Source organism: Melospiza georgiana, chromosome 15 (assembly GCF_028018845.1).
Source record: "Melospiza georgiana isolate bMelGeo1 chromosome 15, bMelGeo1.pri, whole genome shotgun sequence".
NCBI lineage: Eukaryota > Metazoa > Chordata > Aves > Passeriformes > Passerellidae > Melospiza > Melospiza georgiana.
Genome location: NC_080444.1, coordinates 4,765,911 through 4,785,300, shown reverse-complemented (window position 1 = coordinate 4,785,300; position 19,390 = coordinate 4,765,911).

Sequence of the window (19,390 nt, the reverse complement as noted above, 5' to 3'; positions counted from 1 at the left end):
ATCAGCTCCTGGGAAAATCATCAAAATGTAATTTCCTCCCAAGTACCTTGCCCTTCACTTATTAAGAAGCACCTCCCAATTTTTTCTTGCTTTTTTTCATACCCTTACAGGTGATTGCTTCCTTTCTGTAATCCTAAATAGCCAAGATAAACAAAAAATAATTACCAAATAAAGAATCATTTAGATAAAATGAGTCCATTTCATACTCTGTAAAATGGTAACAACTTCCACAGCTTAAAATTTTATGTGCAGCTGGGTTTTCATATTTTTTCATCTGAGTTCAGTACAGACAAGTTGCTGCTGCTGAAGTTCAGTTGTTAAATCTGGGTGATTATTTTTTATTTTTATGAACAGTGGCCAGAAAATCAGCAAGGAGAACTATCTGTTTTTAACAGTTTTTCTCCAGTGCTATGACCTTGATTCTTCTCTCCTTAAGCTGAACTGAAAAATCTTCCTCAATTTAGTGATGAAGGTTCAGACCTAAATAGCTCCAGTGCCAAATGTATCCCAGAGGAAAATTATATGGCCTCATTTAATAGAGAAAAAGCATGAAGTCAAGCCAGCAGCAAGAACTTGGCTCTTTTCTGCAGTCATTTCAGGATAAAAAGCAGAGTGTAAGTAGTCTTTAAATATTTGATTCACACTATTGTAATCTACATTACTGATATGATCTGCACTTATTAAAATTGGGGTTTGTGAATAGCTCTGCACATAACAGCTCTGCTTTGGGCCATCACACAACCAGGCCTGTGTTTCACCGGCTCTGGTATTTTCCCTCTCACACCTACGTGGGCTTTTTTTTTTTTTCCTTATTTCTGGGCTTGGCTTTCAGTCTCCTGAGCAGCACAGGCAGAAAGCAGCCCACTGCCTCCTCTCTGAGGAATGCAATCCCATCTGCTGGGCTCCTTCCAGTGGGTGCCTGTAGGGAGGGGAGAGGCACAAAACATCATTGCTATCTCTGGAATAACCTCTCTGATTTGGGTTTATGGTTTTGTGGAGCAGAGCTGGCACCAGCCCAGGCTCCCCCTTGGAGCCTCATTGCCCCCTCTCCTCCCTGCCTGGACCTGGCACTGCTGGTTCATGGGGGGACTTGGTGCTTTTAGAGGCCTTTTCCACCCTAAATGATCCTCTGAGAGCCCCATTCCCATGCCACCCCCTTACCCAGGCTGTGAAACAGGAATATTTCAAACGCCAGCATAACCCACAAGTGTCGCAGACATCTTTTTAGGAGACATCTTGAGATTTTTTTCCTCCTGAGAAGCCAAGAGGCCTCAGGGACAAAATGTAAACATTGATTATCTGCTGCTGTGGAATGCAACAGGTGCATCTGTGACTGGCCTCATGTAGATATTTGGAATTAATGGCCAATCACAGTCAGCTGGCTTGGACACTGTGTCCGAGCCACAAACCTTTGTTATCATTCTTTCCTTTCTATTCTTAGCTAAGCCTTCTGAGAACCTTTTCTTCTATTCTTTTAGTATAGTTTTAATGTAATATATATCATAAAATAATAAATCAAGCCTCCTGAAACATGGAATCAAATCCTCACCTCTTCCCTCATCTGAAAACCCCTGTGAACACTGTCACACACAAGTACACAGGGGACAGTAAGACTGCAGTGCTGCTTGGTATTTCAGCATGTTTTAAAACAAAAAAAAAAAATACATTGCTTGGCCTAAACTCTATCTGCAACTTGAGTCCAGCAGCTGAGAGCTGCAAGGATGCTGCACATGACTGAGATGGGATTTTAGTCATTGGATGTGGGTCTTGCATCTGCTTTGCCAGATTGGGAAGACAAGAAAACAAACGAAAGATAAGACAAAAAACCCAAACAAAGCCCTTTTTGGATATTTTCCCTATTTATACAGGGTTTAATGCTTTTCTAGGAACAAACTAGGGAGGCTCCAGAGCTGAAATTAGCAGTGTTAGAGGTGACACTGGTCCCAGAGAGAGCCACATTTGCTGTAAGGCCCACCCAAAAAACCAAAACCTGCCTTGGGAAATCAGGGAGATGAAAAACCTCTCACTGCTGTCCAGCATCATCAGGTTTAGGACTAATAAATGACTGATTGGGAATTGTGAGTGCGTATGTGTCTGTGCATGGGACAGGGGAGGTGCATTTCTGGATAATTTGTTATTTTTCTGTCAGTTGTAACTACTCCCAGAAATCATTTGTGTATTACAATAAACCCCAATCTCAAAAGAGAGTTTTTGCAACACAATAACCCTGAACCATAGTAAGTAAATTTGAGAATAACTATCATGTGCCAGAAAGACATTAAAACATCTACAGCAGAGCCAACAGGCTGCAGTGGGAGCTCTGCACACACACAAGATGAACACAGAAAAATGAAAGGAGAAAAGCACTGCCACTTCTAAGAAAACCCACAACCCACCACCTACACGATGAACTTTAAAGCACAGAGTGCAACACCCAATGAATTATTTATGAATTAATTTCCAATGAGCAGTTTAGCAGTCAAAGGAAACACAAACAGGCAGCACAGCCCTGCCTGGGGTGACAGCAGGGGACACAGGAGTGCTGTTCCTGTGGCAAGAAGACATTTAGCAGCGTGCATGACGAGCTGCACACTAATAAAGTTTAAAACAAAAATCCAATTCCTAGCAAACACCAGGCTGTGCAGTCTCCCAACACAGCCTGTGGGATATGCACGTGGCACATGCCCAGCAGTGCCAGGTGACAGCATTTCACCCCTGCCACACTCATTTTCTGCTACCTAAAATACAAGTACAACGAGCTGCTGCTTAAGGGTAATGATGGGACAAAGAAATCGGGAGATAGAAAGGCCACATCCTGCTTTAAATTAATTCTTTATAGCCAAGCTGTGGAATGGGCTCTGCACCGAGGGCTCCACACCAGCAGTGGCCTTTAGCATGACATTAAATTAATGTTTTGTGGGCCTTTTTCCTTCCCCTAGGCTGAGATGCTGCAGCTGTGCCCATTCCTGCTGCTGTCACAGCTCTGTGTGCCAGGCTCTGGGGCTCTGAGCACCTTCCCAGCACCAGCAGGGCACAAATAAACCTGGAGAGATTCCTGAATTGCATTCAGTAGCTGCTGGGGCAGGGACAGGGGAGGTGTTGGAGCTTTCAGGAGAACAGAAGCAGGAGAGGCTTGGGAGAAGCACAAAGCAGAGCAGAATGGTTGGGCTGGGCTGGGATTGCTGCAGCATTTCTCACACAGCTCCTGGCTGCTGCAGCTGGAAGAGCTCAAAAATGCTCATTTTTTTCTTCATTCATTGCCAGAGCATCACCAAGTCCTGCCCAGTTCCAGGAGAGGGGCTGGGATTGCTGCTCCCCTCACTGCTGAGCCTGCTTTAGCTCACTTCTCACACTGGCTTTGATAATGGTCACTTTTGTGCTATTCCAAAGCCCAGTGTGGCAGTGCACAGTGCTGGAGCCAGCTGGGGAATGGGTTATTTTGTTTATTTTGGGTTTTTTTAGCAGTGCCTCAATGGAAACCCTGCATCCAGAGAGCCAGCATTTCCCTGTGGGGAGAGCAGCATCTCATTCCTTGGTAAGTCCTACTCACACTCAGGTAAGCTCTGCATTAGAGGTGAAACCAGAATATTTCAAGTGAGATCCTGTCTCACTTTATTCTGTCTTCCACCAGAAAGACTGAAGGCAAAAGCAGAAAGATGCAGTGATGGTTTAAATAAATTGAGCTAACTGAAGCAGGTGAGACATTTAAGAACCAGCCTGGTTCCAATCCTGTCCCACTCTGGCTGTTGGGCCATGGTTCCCCTCCCAGAGTGAGCAGACCAGGCAGAGCAGCCAAGAGCAGCAGAATCATGGGATTATTTTCCTGGTTTCTGCCTTTTTCTTCCTTTCTGTTTTCTGCATTGACTTCTGGACCTCAAACCTTTTCCACATCCATTAAATGAAATACTTGAGCAGGACAAACCTGATGAGCACAGTGTGCCAAGGGGAAACCTGGTGTTTTTTCCCATTTTTGCAGGACAAGGGCACTACAGATAAAACTTGCATCACAGAGAGGCAGGAGCACAATGAGCCAGATGGAAACTGGTGGGGCCTGTGGGTCCCAGGGTGAGAGATGGGTGCACACAAGCACAAGTTTCCTGATGGATCTTGATTGTCACTTCTCTCCCTCTCACTTTGCAGCACCTAACAAGTGTCTGTCTGGGATTTGGAGATGTGATTTGTTCCTGATGTGAAGATGCCTCCATTAGCCATGGCATTTTAAGACATGCCCACTGCCACACTTCTTTCTTTCTCTGAGAAGATGACGGAAAAAAGCAAAAACGACAGCAGAAATATTGAAAGCTCTGCAACCCTAGAGCAAGTTCAGTCAGTTCCCACTGACATCAGTAGGTGTTCTGTCCACAGATAGATTTTTCACTCATGTTTTTAAGAGATAGAATAGACAGCTTAATGTGAAAGGGCCAAAGTTTGGCATGATGTGAATGACAGTTTGGATCCAGAGTCAGCTGTAGGCAGATTTGGCTCAGCAGAGTTGATGTGGGCCACTCCCTTCCTGAGAAACACAAAAACAGCCACCAGGGCCAAAAGGGAAAGGCTAAAAATAAATTTATTTATTTTTTATAACAATAAGCATCATCCCCATCTGAGAGCTACTGACCTCAGAATTACACTCTCATTCCTGCTTTGCACGAGAACTGCCAGGAGGAGTTTATGGTAAGCCTTAGAAGGTGCAGGAATGGAGATGTCAGGCAACTCAGGGTAAACAATCCCATAAATTACAATTGAGTTATTTGCAATTGAAAAATATTTTTAAGCTGATAAATTCCATGAACATTGCATGGCCTCTGTAAAGTAACCCCTTACTGTATGTTAAAGAAGCACGTGTCTTTTTATATTTTAATCTCACAACATAAAGCATAATTTGGTGAGGAACACATTGCCCAGCCCAGCCCAGAGCTCTCCTGCACATCTTACAGCCCTTTGGGCTGCAACAGGACAAAATGCAGCAGCCTTGGGACCACTGAGGAAGAGTTCCTCCCTCAGATGCAGAGCTGAGCTGATGCTGCAATAACTTTGGTGTTGTGCACCAGAAGTCACAGCCAAGCTGCTGTAAAGTCACATGGACTCCAGCAGATACCTGGCTGCAATTGCTCAGTTTTTGAGAGCATTTAGAACTTCAGGGTGTTGTTATTTTACTGTCAGCACCTGAACAGAAACCTTAAATGCCATGGTGCCAATGCCTAGGCTGCAAATCCAGAAACACTGCAGCAAATCTAGAAGCAACTGATCTTTGGTCAGATCCAGAAGAGAACACACTCCCTGGAGGATTTGGCAGTGGGGGGACACTGGAACTGTCCTGGCTTATTTGGGTTTGCTCTGTGCAGAGATGGAGTTGTATGGAATGATCCTGTGAAATGCTCGCTTGGCTGCAGTCAGATAAATGGCCCATTCTGAATGATCCTCACTGAACTGCAAAATCTCCCAGGCTGTGATTTCTCACCTTGGGTTTTTCTGCACCCCTCAAGATTTCTGGCTGTTAGAGTTCATGCTATCCATGAGAAATTAAACACAGTGCACAGCTCTAGAGGCAATTTCTCTGTCTTCCCTCAGCCCCAGGAGCCAAGTGGAGTCTCCTGGACTCTCACTCCTTGTATTGGGAAAGGCAGCAGAGGAATAAAAAGGAATTAAAAAGAAGGACTCCCAGAGGAATTTCAGCTTTTCCTTTTTTGGCATTCAGGAGGAGGATTCAGGACTTCCCCCAGCATTCAGATAGAAGATTGTTCTGCCTAGAGTGAGAGTTTAAAAATATCAGAAGATAAAGAAGGTCCCTTCAGCCATGCCAGGTGTTTTGAGCCCAAAGACAAGGAGGAGTGGGGGGAGAACATGGAAGTCAGAGGTGAGGCTGGAAAAGACCTTTCATCCACTTGGGTTCCTGAGGCTCTTGTGTTCTGGCTGGGAAAAGGCTGCACAGATCACACAGGAGGTGCTGGCAGTTCACCCATTGGAGCACAAGCTCTGCCAGTGGCATCATTTGGATGTTTAAAGCCCTTGGCTCTAACTGCAGCACTTCCATGCTTGAATAAGCAGTGCTGGGATTGCAGTCACTGTGGGAAATGGGATGGATTAGGTCCCAGTTTGCCTGGGAGGGGAAGGCAGCCCTGGCTCTGCTGGGTGGGGAGTGGCAGCCAGGGCCTCTGACACCCTGAGAAGCCCTGCCATGGTTTCCCTCAGGCTGAGAGGGCTCCAAGGGGCAGAGGAGCAGCTGAAGCAGACTGAAGCATCCCTTCAGCTCCCTTTACATCCAACTGCTCCATTTACATCCAACTTTACCCTGCCTAGCTGAGGATTTGCAGCCAGGCCTGCAGGGGTGGGAAGCCAAGGACTCCTCTGTCCCCCCAGAAGGGAGCAACACTCCTGGGCACCAGGAATATTTCCCACTGCTGCAAAGAAATACCAGCCTGGGAGTCTGGTAAGAGCAAGAATGGGCTACCAAGACACTCAGTTCTCACTTAGATGATCTCCTGCCCTGTGCTGTTCATTGTCTGTAATGTGCTCAGTGAATCCCAAGCAGATGGATGAATCCTGTCACACAAAAAGCCAGAGGCAATGCTGGGAGGCCTGGACCTCCAGGTCTTCATCTTTAGAGATAAGCAAGTTCTGAGTCTTTGGAAGAAACATTCTGACTACTGCTAATTATTACTGAAGCCTTGGCATCTGCTGCTGCATGGCAAATGTGAGGGCAGTGTCAACATGGGCTAACAGGCTTAGAGGACAGGCAAATATCACCACTGTGATGAGAATTGGTGTTTTGCTTGGCAAGCCTATCTTTCATGCACAAAAAAATAAAATTGTATGGAATGTCTTCCTGGAATGACAGTTCCTTTCCTTCCTTGTTAATACTGATAGTCAAAAGTTAAACACAGCAGACAAAATACACATAGAATTAATGCAATGTTGGAGCAACATCCAACATCCATCTTGAGCTCCTGTTTCCTTTCCCCTTCTGGCCAGGTGGAGGATTCTCTGTGCCCTTGTGCTGGGGAGAAGGGACGAGGCAAGGGGTCAACTACAACAACACACACATCCACATAGATATAGATATATATAATGATATAGATATAGATTATGATATAGATAATAAAGATATAGATATAGATAGATATAGATAGATATCTATATATAGATATATAGATAGATATATAGATATACATATACATATAGATGATATAGATATAGATATAGATATAGATATAGATATAGATATAGATATAGATATAGATATAGATATAGATATAGATATAGATATAGATATAGATATAGATATAGATATAGATAGATATAGATATATCCCTGAAATAACCATGATTTCTCAAAGAGGGGTAAAGCTGGAGGCCTCCAGCATTCAGACTTAGCTCATTCCAAAGGAAAGAAAATAAATTTGTAGGACAAACCAGCTCTTTTTAGTACATTTTTAGGGAGAATTGAACACCAGCTTGGGTTCAGCTCCTGCCTCTGAGAAACTTGGGACTTTCCCCAGAAGAAATAATTTGAGGAGATGAGTCCAAAATAACGGGTGCTTGTTCTGCCTTTCTGCATCAGATGTTCCTGCAGTGCTGCTGGTTTCTCCCTGGAGCCCTTCCCAAGGTGGAGCTGACACAAGGAGCAAACACAGCCCTGTTCTGCACACTGAGTAATGAGATGCCAGGCTCAGGGAGCCCCTGGCAGGCAATGTTCTCCAGGTCCCTGTTAATTACCAATGTTTGCTTAGCAAATAGTTGTTGAAATGCCTCGGTGCACCAACTTTTCTGGGACCACTTTGTATTTCCTAGATGTTCAGCTGGCAGGAGGCTGACAGATGCATTCCTCTGATTATTTTCCCTCTAACTGGCAGAAGTTTGGAGGGGTTGATTTGACATTCCCTGCAGTAGATTCTACAGCCATCAGGTCAGACACCTCTGAGATGCAAGCAGTTGCTTTCCAAAATGATAAAGGCAAGCAAGTAACATGAATTTAATGTGGAACCAGCACTTTTCCACCCCCTGGCTAGACATGAAACCACTGTGAAGAGCAGCACACAGGGATGGCTCTGGTTATACAGATCCTAATCCTGAGGCTCATCCAAGTGAGTTCACCTTGCTCTAGCCCAAGAATTAAGAGAGATCTGAGTCGCCTCCAAGGCAGAATTAACATCTGACATATAGTTAGGCAGGACAAAGGAGCTGAACCTCTCGATTCAGGGCCCTGAAACTGCTTGTCTCTGCCAATACCTCACACTCATCTGTCAGGGCAGGCACAGACCTGGAGGAGCTCCCTTGGAGAGGGAAACATTTAATATTCAGCAAAGAAAAGAAACAGCACTTCTGGCTTCTCACTGCAAAGTGGAACTCCATGCAAACTTGCAAATTTTAGGCAAAATTAAAATTTAAAAAAAAAATTAAAAATTAAAATTAAAATTAGGCAGAGAAAACTGTTTTAGGAAATTGACTTTGGAACAAATGCATGAAGCCAGGAATACATGTGTCTAGAACAGTTCCATATAAGCCATTTGGTATCTCTGTTCTGGGATTAATGCATTTCATGGGACATTCTTCACTGATATGTACTGAAATAATTAGCACAAAGAAGCTTCAGATAACCTGAACACTGAACCCTTTTCTAGTTCTAGTCCGGTATCTGTCACTTTGGGAGAAATGCACTTTGCAGCCCTCTTGCAGAGGTGATCACAGAACTCTTCTATTTGCATCCTACATCGTGCAGAAGTTGTTTATCTAAAAGGCTTAGACAAAATGTGGGGAAAGCAGAAGCTCAGGGAAAGAAGAAAAGAAGCAGAGCCCACGTGTCATCACTAGAAGATACCTACAGCAGTGATCTTCTGAAGTCTTGCAGCTTGTATTGAGTTTTGAGACACCTAGGAAGAGACAATCTGCTTGCCCATGTCTGCCTACAGCCTTTTATACTGCAGTCTGCCTGAAACTTATAAAAGAAACCTCTATTTATCCAGAACTAGTACAAAACAAATGATTCCTGATACCATGGAAGCTGACCTTCTACCTTAAGCAGGAAGCCTGTCAGACCATATAATTTTAGCTGTCATCTAAAACCCATCAAGCAGTGACTTTAACTTCTGTTCACTGCTAAAAAGAGGAGGATAATCCCTCTTATAAAGCTGAGCTTTGGTTTCTGAAAACTCATGCAGGTTGCTTTAATGTACAGGTCAACGCTTCCATTTTCTGGATGAGCATCAGCACCTGTGCACTGAGCAGAGCTTTTGATCTGCCCCTCAGCTCTGTGAAACCAGAGCACTTCATTACTGCCCCCAGAGCCTCCTAAACAAAGCCAGCTTAAGGCATCAAGCTCAGCACAGTGCTGCATTTCAGTGCAGGTGGCATTTTAATGGCTGAACAGCTCCATTAGCACTTAAGAGCAGTTGTAAGCAAGTGTTCTCACAAGTCTTACAAGCACTGGTGGGCTCAGGAACCTGTTAGTGAGGCTGCAGAGCTCTGTCAGGCACTGTCAGTGTGCTGGGTGAGCAAGGGATGGGAGATCCCAGCTCTGGGAGCAGGAATGAGGGAGCAGGTGGAGAAGCCTTGTCCCACATGGCTCTGTGGAATTTGACTTTTTCAGAGTTAAAGTGCTCCCTTTTTTCAGAGGACACCAGTGAAGAAAGGACACCAGTTACAGAGGACACCAGTGAAGGACACGCTAACCCTAACCCTAACCCAAACCAGCTCCCTTTAAACTGCTGAGAGATTCACACAGACTTTGAGAAGTCCCACACTGAGGGGATTACCCACATTCTGGTAGGCATGCACTGCCTGCCTTTCCTGCACTTTGATTTCTTCTTTGGGCACATCAGCCCAGCTCCCTCATGGACCCATTAATTTACCTGAGATACAGTTCAGAGAATAAAGCTCCCATCAACTTTGGCCTGTTGTGGAAAGATCAGAGGTTTAATCATTTAAACTCCCTAATCACTGCCTCCAGATGTTTTTAAAAGAGAAAAGAAAAGAAAAATCATAGTCAAGAACAGTTTTGTTAATTTTACCTAATTGTTATCTGGGTAAAAATATAAAAGAGAATTTTAAGAATCAGTTTCTATCCCCTGTAATTAGTGCCTGGGGAACAGATCTTCAGCAAATATTCATAGCAATGAAACATTTATAGACATGCTGCCTAGGTTTACCTACAGATTTTCTAGCCATGTTTCAGAAACAGCATCCAGATCTCATTAGGCTACTCTGAAAACTCATGACCTGCACATCTTTAAAAGTATCACATAAAAAATTCTTTCAAATCATACAGCAGATGTGGTAGAGAAGTGTATATTGTCTGAATTTCCAGCAATAAGTAAGATTTCATAACCAGGCCACAATTTATAGCTGCAAAATTTCTGTTGACTTCAAACAAAAGAGAATTTGGATCTCTGATCATTAGTACAGCAAATGTAAAATTCCTGCAAACGAGCACCTGTCTAGGAAGAAGACTGCAAAAGATATCTGGTTTGGTGTTTGGTTCAAAAGAAAGCCACAGGTGAAAATCCTTCTGGCTTGTAAAATACATTTCACGGAACCAATCTGTCATCTCTGCATCCTGCTTCATCTAACCAGTCTCTCTATTACCACTCATCACCATGGTATCTGAACCTCTGCTGCTGGAGGTGTTATTCCAATTATTTTAGTGTAGCTGCTGACATGTAACCGAGAGCAAAATGTGAGGTTCTGTTAGAAAAATAATGCTCCAATTAGCTGCTCCTTCTTCCTCCAACAGCTCACAAAGTCCCACTGGGGAGGATTGTTGCCAGAGCTTGCTCCCTGTGGTAGTTTCTCCTTATTGTTGCCTCTGCAGTGTTGACACAGGAGTTTGGCAGCCTGGGTATTTGTGATACCCAAATACTGATCAGACACTGACCCAACACCGTCCCAGAGCTGGAGCTGTTTGTGATACCCAAATGCTGATCAGACACTGACCCAACCCCTCCCAGGTACAGCAGCCACACTTGGCTGGATCTCCTGCTTCTCCTCTGCTGGCCCAATCAATGTAGGAGACAGAAAAATTCTTGTGCATCTTGGCTCCTTTTGAAAGCAAAAGTTCCTGAGAAGGAGAGTTGTAAATATACAGCAGAGTCTGAGCTGGTTTGTGATCACGTACAAACTGCTTCTCTCTCAGCAGTTCCCTGGGATTGGGAATACATTTCGTGACTGACAAAATATTTCATCCAGACACAGCATAAGAAAGAATTATAAACAATTTCAGGGACTGCTCCCAAGCTAAATCTTTGTGTATCTTCTAGCTGAAAAATCAGATATCTTGCTAAAAACTGGGATAATCAACACTTCAAGGTTTTCACTGTGGACCCTCTGATCCTACCAGCAGCTGCAGTTGCTTGTCAAGCTTGAAAGCCGCTGTTGGAAACCACTTCCCTCCTCTTCAGCTCTTGTTTCCCAGAAAATGAACCAAGAAGGAGATAATAGATCTGAGGAACCATGTCTCACCCAGCTGCAAACAGATCTTCTTGACTTGCATCCCATCTGATGGTGAACACACACTGCTGCCTTCCCATGCTCAACAAGCATCCAGTGCTCTAAGGGAGGAGTGGATCTGATCTGGAGAACATAAAAAAATAGAAGAGTTGTTAGATAACTTGTAAAAACAAGTTACAGTAGAGCTCCTTAAACTTCCACCGTTACCTGTGGTGGATCTCAGCTTTCTCCTGGGGATGGCTGAGCTCCTGCCTGCCCATGGGAACTGATTAAAGGATTCCTTGTCTTGCCTTGCTTGCCTGCTCAGCTCTTGTTTTGCCTATTAAATGGTTTTTGTGTCTGACATATGAGGGTTTTGCCTTTAACCCTTCAGATTCTCTCCCCTATCCCACTGGAGGAGGGATGAGTGGCTGTGAGAGGGCTGAGCTGCCAGCTGGGGTAAAACCATGGCACACAAGTTGGGAAGGTCAGGGTTTAGGTTGTTTGGGTGTTTTTAAGGGAAGGTTTTTTCTTCTCTCACCAGGATAAAATGCCTTTCCATGACAAACCAGCACTTTGCACATGCATGTGCACACACACATTAGAGCTGCAGCTCTGGGGCTGAGACCCACCCATAAGCAATCACTTGCAGAGCTTTCCAGTCAGACTCTCAGCAGAACAGTAAATAAAATCAGTTTATCCACAAGGGATGGGACTCAGCCTGATCACTGTGAGCTGTCTGGACAGTTTAGGAAAGGGTACAATCCCAATTCCTGCTGTGACGGGGCTGATCTGAAATCTGTCCCTGACTATCCCTCTTTGGGGCAGCACCTGTCACCAGCCCCATGTCACAACCCCTCATGAGCCATGCTTGCAGAGCTCTGAGCATCACCATGGCCATGGGGACACCTGCTCTGGCCCTGTCCCTCAGGAATGGGGACAGCAAACAGCTCTGATGGTCCATGACTGCAGCTTCTCCCTGAGCCCAGCTGCCTGTGCTGACAGCAAAGCACCTACAGCAGCACCAATCCTGCCTAATGTGCCATCTGCAAAAGGAGCTGCTTTGAAGCTCTGTAGATCATCACAAGCAGCAGAAGGGATTAGCTGGTGGTTTTGTGAATGAGGTGGATTAGGAGATGTGCTGGGTACAGCTTTAGTGGCTTACAGCAAGCTGGCGCTTCAGAATCACTGATTTCTTGCTTTGTCTTTTTGAAAACAAACCAGCAACGAACCTGGAACCTGTAAGGGCTGAATCCTGACTCTGTCTCAGGCAGCAGCAGGCATTCTTTTCCCCCAGCTCTCTGCGGGTGCAGGATCTGCCCTGAACCCTATGGCACTGTTCTTGTACTCACTTTGTTGGGGATAACACCTTCAAAACTCAGAATGTGCTAAAGGAAACACCAACCCCTACCTACAGCAAGGTCCAGCCCAGAACCTCACAGCAGAAAAAGCTCTTGAGATATTTTGAGATTAACTAAGACATTTTGACTCACTAAAAACCCCCCCTCCAATGGCTCTCAGAAAAGCAGAAAGGGGAACAAAGTGCCCAGATTTTCATGCCGCTGGAGGAATTTCATGGGGATAAACTTCTGTCTCAAACATGGACAATGAGCACAGGTATTGGGTATTGACTGTCAGAACCATGTAAATATTGATGAAAAGTCATTTATTTCTCACACCTGAAGGACAAACAGCGTCCCCCCAGGACTGGGGGATTTTGCTGCCCAGGAAGTGATGGTTTTACACACACACCAGCCAAGGTTCAACCTGCTGAAGGAAAGCGCCTGTTCTATTAAAGAATTTGCTACCTGAACAACTTTTAACATATAGAAGTCAAATATCTCTCATAGGCATGAAGCCTCTTCAATAAATAATGAGCAGGAAAAAGTGACAACGTCTTTTACGAAGAATTTATGAAAAGGATCAAGGATTTTGCTGATCTGAATCTTTTTCAACAGCTGCCTTTTTGGTTTAAAATAAGTATGACTGACCTTGAAACCCTTCTTGAGAAAGTTTTTCCTTTGAGAAGTCACCTTCAAGCTGGCAAGAGCTGAAGCTCTAATATTCTATAGTAACACCACCACCACCTCCACTCCCCCAACTGCAATTAAATTCAGATTAAAACTTTACACAGCTGAAAGGGAAATCATATATTTTGGTTGTTTCTGCAGCTCCTTTGGCAGCTCTGAACACTGTGGGATGGTTTAGTTTTTAAGCTACCAGGATTTAATTTTTCCCCAAATAGGGAAAAGCATGGAAGAACCAATGGCTGCAAAGATTTCAGTGTCATCACCACAGGAGTGTGAATACAAGTGAAGCAAGACCCCAAACCCTGAATTCTGCTTTGTTTTATGCACTGTGGAAAGCAGATTTACTTTCCATAGTATGAAACCTGCCAGCACACCTTTGCTGGGAACCAAGGAGATAAGAAACTTTCCTTTTGGGTGAATTGTGGGTGTTTTCTCTGCCAGCCTCTGTGACTTGTACACTTGTACCACACTTAATATAGATAAAAGTACAAATATTTTGCATAATTACATGGATGTTAACATTCCCAGTGCCTGTGGCAGCAGTTCTAATTTAGCAAAGTGAATCAGTTCCTTTCTCTAACAATTCATCACTGCTGTGCCAAACAGAAAGGCTGCATTGTGCCTGGCTGTTACCACACTCCAGCATTAACAATTCTAATTGCAAAACTCTTTTAAGTGTTACTCTACTGGAAAAAAAAAAAAAAAAAAAAAAGAGAATAATTAAAAAAAAAAAACCATATAAGTTTCTCCTCAGATCTCAGCTTTGACATAACACAGGCAGAAATTGCAGCAGCAGAATCAAGTTATAATCATGGTGGAAGTGCAAGACTTGCCATATTTTTCTTTCCACACCATTGCCCTGCCTTGCTGGTGTGTTTTACATGGTCACAGATGGTGCGTGCTGTTAATTTGGGCCCCATTAGCACCAGGACGTGCTACCAGAGCAGAGAGGAGCTGACAGAGTTTTCACCTCAAATATCAATTGAGGCAGCAGAGCAAATTCCTAGAAAGTACTGGGAAAATGCCTAGAAAACAATAGAGGAAATCCTTGAAAGTCACAGAAAAAAATTGCTAGAAAGCACAGGGAAATTGCCCCAAAGCACCACTCAAACTTCTGGAGAGCAGCTGGGGGAAAGTCTTTGTGATTTCAAGGAGAATTCCTACAAAACTAAGGGCAAATGATGGAAGGCACCACGTAAATTCCTAGAAATTGGTGGGAAAATCTCGAGGAAGCATCAATAGAATTCCTACAAAACCACAATTAATTAATTTGCTAGTTTAATTTTCTGGAAAACAACCAAGATGGAGAGCACCAATTGACAGGACCAGAGGAAACAGCCTCAAGTTTCACCAGGGGAGGTTTAGATCAGATACTAGGAAATTTTTATTTCACAGAAGAGGTTGTAAAATGTTTGAACAGACTACCCAGGAAAGTGGTGGAGTCACCATCCCTGGAAGTGATCAAAAACCTCGGGGATTTGGCACTTGAGGACATGGTTTAAAAATGGTGAACATGGTGCTGGGTTGATGGCTGGATTTGATGACCTTAGAGGTCATTTCCACTCTGAAAGCTTCTATGAATTTAATTGCTAGAAAATAGTATGACAGTTATTAAAAAGGAACGAGAAAATTCCTAGACTGCATGGGGGGAATTCACAAAAAAACAACAGGAATTTTCCTGCAAAGCCCATGTTAAAAGGCTGTGAGAAAATTCCCCACTAAGTCACAAAAAAACAAATCTGAAAAGCACCTGGATTGAATTCATGAAAAGCAGCAGAAAGTTGCCTAAATGCACCAGGAACATTCCTAGAGAGATTCCAACCCAAGGAATTTCTGGAAAGCAGTAAGTGAATTCCTAGGAAGACTCCAGATTGAGGAATTGCTGGAAAATCAGGGTTATTGCTCCAACCCTTCTAATGCAAGGATACTCTGAAGGAACTGGGAAGTCATAAGGATTTTTTAGAAAGCTTTTGGGCACAGGGATTCCTGCAAAGCTGCTGGAAAATATCCAGACTGAGGCACTGCTGGAAATCCAGGGGAGGGTTTAGAGAGAAGGGGTGGACTGGGACAATTCTCAAAAGCCATGGAAAATCCCTGGTCCATTTTTTGGGAGATATTTGTCCTCGGGCACAGCAGAGCCCTGCTGGGGAAGCAGCAAAAGGAAAATCACCCTGGAGGAGGATCTGATAAATATTTACCCATTTTGAGCAGAAAACCACAGGGTAAGGCAGTGGAATCCTCACACACATCCATCTGGGGGAGGACAGCACAGAGCTGAGAGGTTTTGTGGCTGCTTACATGACATTAATTCCAGAAGCCCTTTGCAGTATTAGCTGGAGCAGAGGAGAAAAGACCCACTCATCAGAACTGATCCTTTGTGGAGAGCCCATCTAATTCCTAATGAGGATTCTCTGTGTTGTGAAGCTAAAAAAAACCCCAAAAATCTGCCTTGGCAGAGGACAGCCCCTGTGTGAGCATGAGCTCCTGCACCAGGGGGCTGATTAACTGCTGATTATTGTGCCAATAATTAAAAAGGCAGTGCTGGGCACAGCCAGGCATCCCAGGAGAGAGGCAGGTTACTGCTGTGGGTGCCTAAAATTTTAATATTTTCCCCTCTCTTATTTTGCTTCTCTGTGTTTGTATCTCTATTATTTTCCTTTTCCTTTTTTAAATTCTATTTTCCTTTCACTCCTTTTTTGGTTTTTTTGTTGGTTTTTTTTTTTTTTTTTTTTTTTTTTGTTGTTTTTGTGAGGTTTTTGGGGGGGTTGTTTGTTTGTTTTTTTAGCTTGTTTTTTTGGTTTTTGTGGGTTTTTTGTGGTTTTTTTTAGTTTGGTTTTTGTGGGGGGTTTTTTGTGGGTTTTTTTTTTTTCTTTTTCTTGCTTGTTTTATATAAGCAAGCCAAAAATTTGGGGTGAAATGGAAGCAGAAAGGGCTGCTAAAATGTGGTTTTATGGCACACTGGTGCCTCTGAAGTCACAGGGGATCTGCCTTGAGCCTGGTACAATTTAGCACAATCTCCGAGTGTCCTCTGTGGATCACCTGGGAGCTGTAAGGAAACAGCTCCATCCTGGGCACACCAGCTCTGCCTCCAAATTGCTTTCTGACACTTCTGGCCACTACAATCAACTCCTTCACCTCGATGATTTCTCTGATTCTGGCAGAGCATCCCAGCTGCTGATGAAGAGAACGTCAGAGATTGCACAGAAAGCCCAAAAGTTTGGGGTGGCAGGTCCTGAGCCAGTCTGATGGCTGTGCCAGGGATGAGAATGGAAAAAGGGAGGGATGCTCCCACCCCACAGCCTGTCTGCATCACTTTGATTTTATGCTTCCCATGTCACACCCTGTGGGTGGGGGGGCTTGGTTTATGCAGGAGGGGAATTGTGTCAATATTCACATATAAATTGAAAATGTATTAAGCCTGTCAGTTATCCTGGTTTATGTACATATTTTATTTCTGCTTCATATTCAGCTCTTTCACAGCCACAATATTTTGTGTTCCTTGTATGAAAATTAATAAAAAAAAAATTGGATCATCATGAAAGGCTTCATTTCCTTAAGCTAGCAGTGGTGAGAAAAAATTCCATCTGCTTTATGTCACCTCAGTTTCAATCAGTCAAAAGTAAATTTCCATCAACCCAATCCGTATACTTTTCCTCTCTGTTTACTCTCCCTGTGCTGCATGGAATCCAGCTGAAGTGCAGGAAGACTTTCATGGGCCTTTTAGATTGGTGCATGTGGTGCTGCACAAAGACAAGAAATGCATCTCATTGCACCCTCCTGTTGCTGCCCAGGGAAGCCACTGAGCACTTCCACATGCCTCATTTCCCACCTGGATTGATGCTGCTGCTCTTTACAGCCTTTGGAATTTACTTGTATTCTTTCCCTCAGATTAGGAAACTGTTCTGCCTGCTGCTGTTTCTGCAGGCTGTGGCTGGGTCACCTCTTAACTCTCCCTTGGATAAAACCTTGAAATATCTCGGCTTCTTCAGCCCAGTTTTTGAGTTTTATTGTTATTTTTTAACCCACTGTGATTTGATGGACAGTTTTGGCCAGGTGGAACCAACCCAAAGTTCCCTCTCTGGCTTGTTTGGGATGGTGGGAAGGGACCTCACCATGTCCCTCCTTTACCTGATAATTACATTGCTCTGCTAATTGCTGCTGGCTGCCTTTCTCCCACTCCCCAACACAGCTCACAAGGGAAAACAAAGCTCCACCAGGATTTTAAGAAATGGAAGAAGCCTGGCTGCCCAGATTTGGACTGGGAAAACTGCCCTTGACCACCCTGCGGGCACCACCCTGGGATCTCCTGCCTTGCACCTCCAGCCCATCATGAAGCCCTGCCATGGAGATCAGAGGGAAAATTCTGTGTCCTGGCTCAGGGAAGCTTGGCCAGAGCTGCAGGCAGATATTCTGGGGCACTGGGGCTGTGGAGAGCACAGGGAGCAGGCAGCAAGGGATGGGCTCCATTCAATGTGAGAGAGCCCCAGGGCAGAGCCTGCAATGTAAACTCAGTGCAGGGCAGCCCTGGAGCCCAAGGCAGCCAAGCACACACCGTGTTTGTGCAAACACTGTGCAATTCATTTGCTTTTTTTCACCCAAAGCTCCCTGTTTTTCGCCAAAAGGACTTTTCTGATTCCTCCCCACGCCTCTCCCCCACAGCCATTACATGAAAGTTATTTGCTCTCAGTAATTGAGAAGGGATGGGCAGGGCAAGCAAGCCACTCACATTTTGCTCAAAATCCTTTTTGTGCCCTTCTGGTTTAGTTAAATTTGGTCAGGCTTTTCTGCTGCCCTTCGGACCATAGCAAATAACTCATCACTTCAGATTTGGGACGGTGGAAGGAGAAGGAGCAGGAGTGCCACCTGCAGCAGCAGGACTGAAACGTGGCTTCTCCTCCTGCCTCAGGGTCTGTCGAGTATCCAACAGGGATTTTCATTTGGTTCATATATAAGTCTGTCTTTCAGGGAAATCATCCTGTGCAAAGACAGAAAATTCAGTTTTATTTAAATGTTTATAAAATTTTATAAAATGGGAATCTCTGGTTACCATTTTCCTGAACCGCTGGCTGAATGAAGGGAGCTGATGGCTTGGCTTGGAAGGGACCCTAAATATCACCCTGAAGGCATCATTTTCTGCAGGCACCACTGTGATGCTTGCAGGAAATACCAAGGGAGCTGCAGCCAGCCAAGTGCTGGTGGATTTGGAATGGTGCCTGCCCAGAGCAGCACTTTGGCTTTGCCCTGGCAGGAGATTGAGCAGAGTCCCAGGGGCTTCAGTGCCTGCAGCTGCATCCTCCCTCCCTCCAGCTGTGGGGAAATGATGGGCTCTCAGTGGCACTGCAGAGGCCTTCAATTGTGAGTAATCACACAGTGGATTCATACAGTGGAATCACAATGAAAATGAGTTGTAACCATGAGCAAACCTTCCCATGATACTTCCAGTGCCAGCCCCCCTCACTGGGGAGCTCCACTGGTCACACCTGCTTTCCACATTGTCCCCTGAGGTCTCAGGTGGCTTTTTTCCATCAACTCTTCTCACTCTCCAACCTAAGAAGGGCTGAGATTAAGACCAACATTGCTCCTCCCACACTGGGCTGTAATTTCTGCTCTCAGAAGGACAAGCAGGGATTGCACTTGGAGCTGCTGCTGCCTTAAATCTTGTTTTATATCAATTTGCCAATGCCAGTCTTCTGATTTAGTGAAAACAGACTTACACAATAACACCTTAGTTAAGTTTTCGATCAATCAGCAGGAAATTAATGGACAATCACTGTTATACTCTGCACAGAAGAAGCAGAACACAGCCACAGTGAGAAGAGACACCAGCCTGACCAGATTATCCATGCACACCAATATAGCCTTTTTTTACCCTTTTTCTCTGAATTATAACAGTGCAGAATTGAGTTGCCCAATGTCCCAGACAGCCCATCTCTGACCACA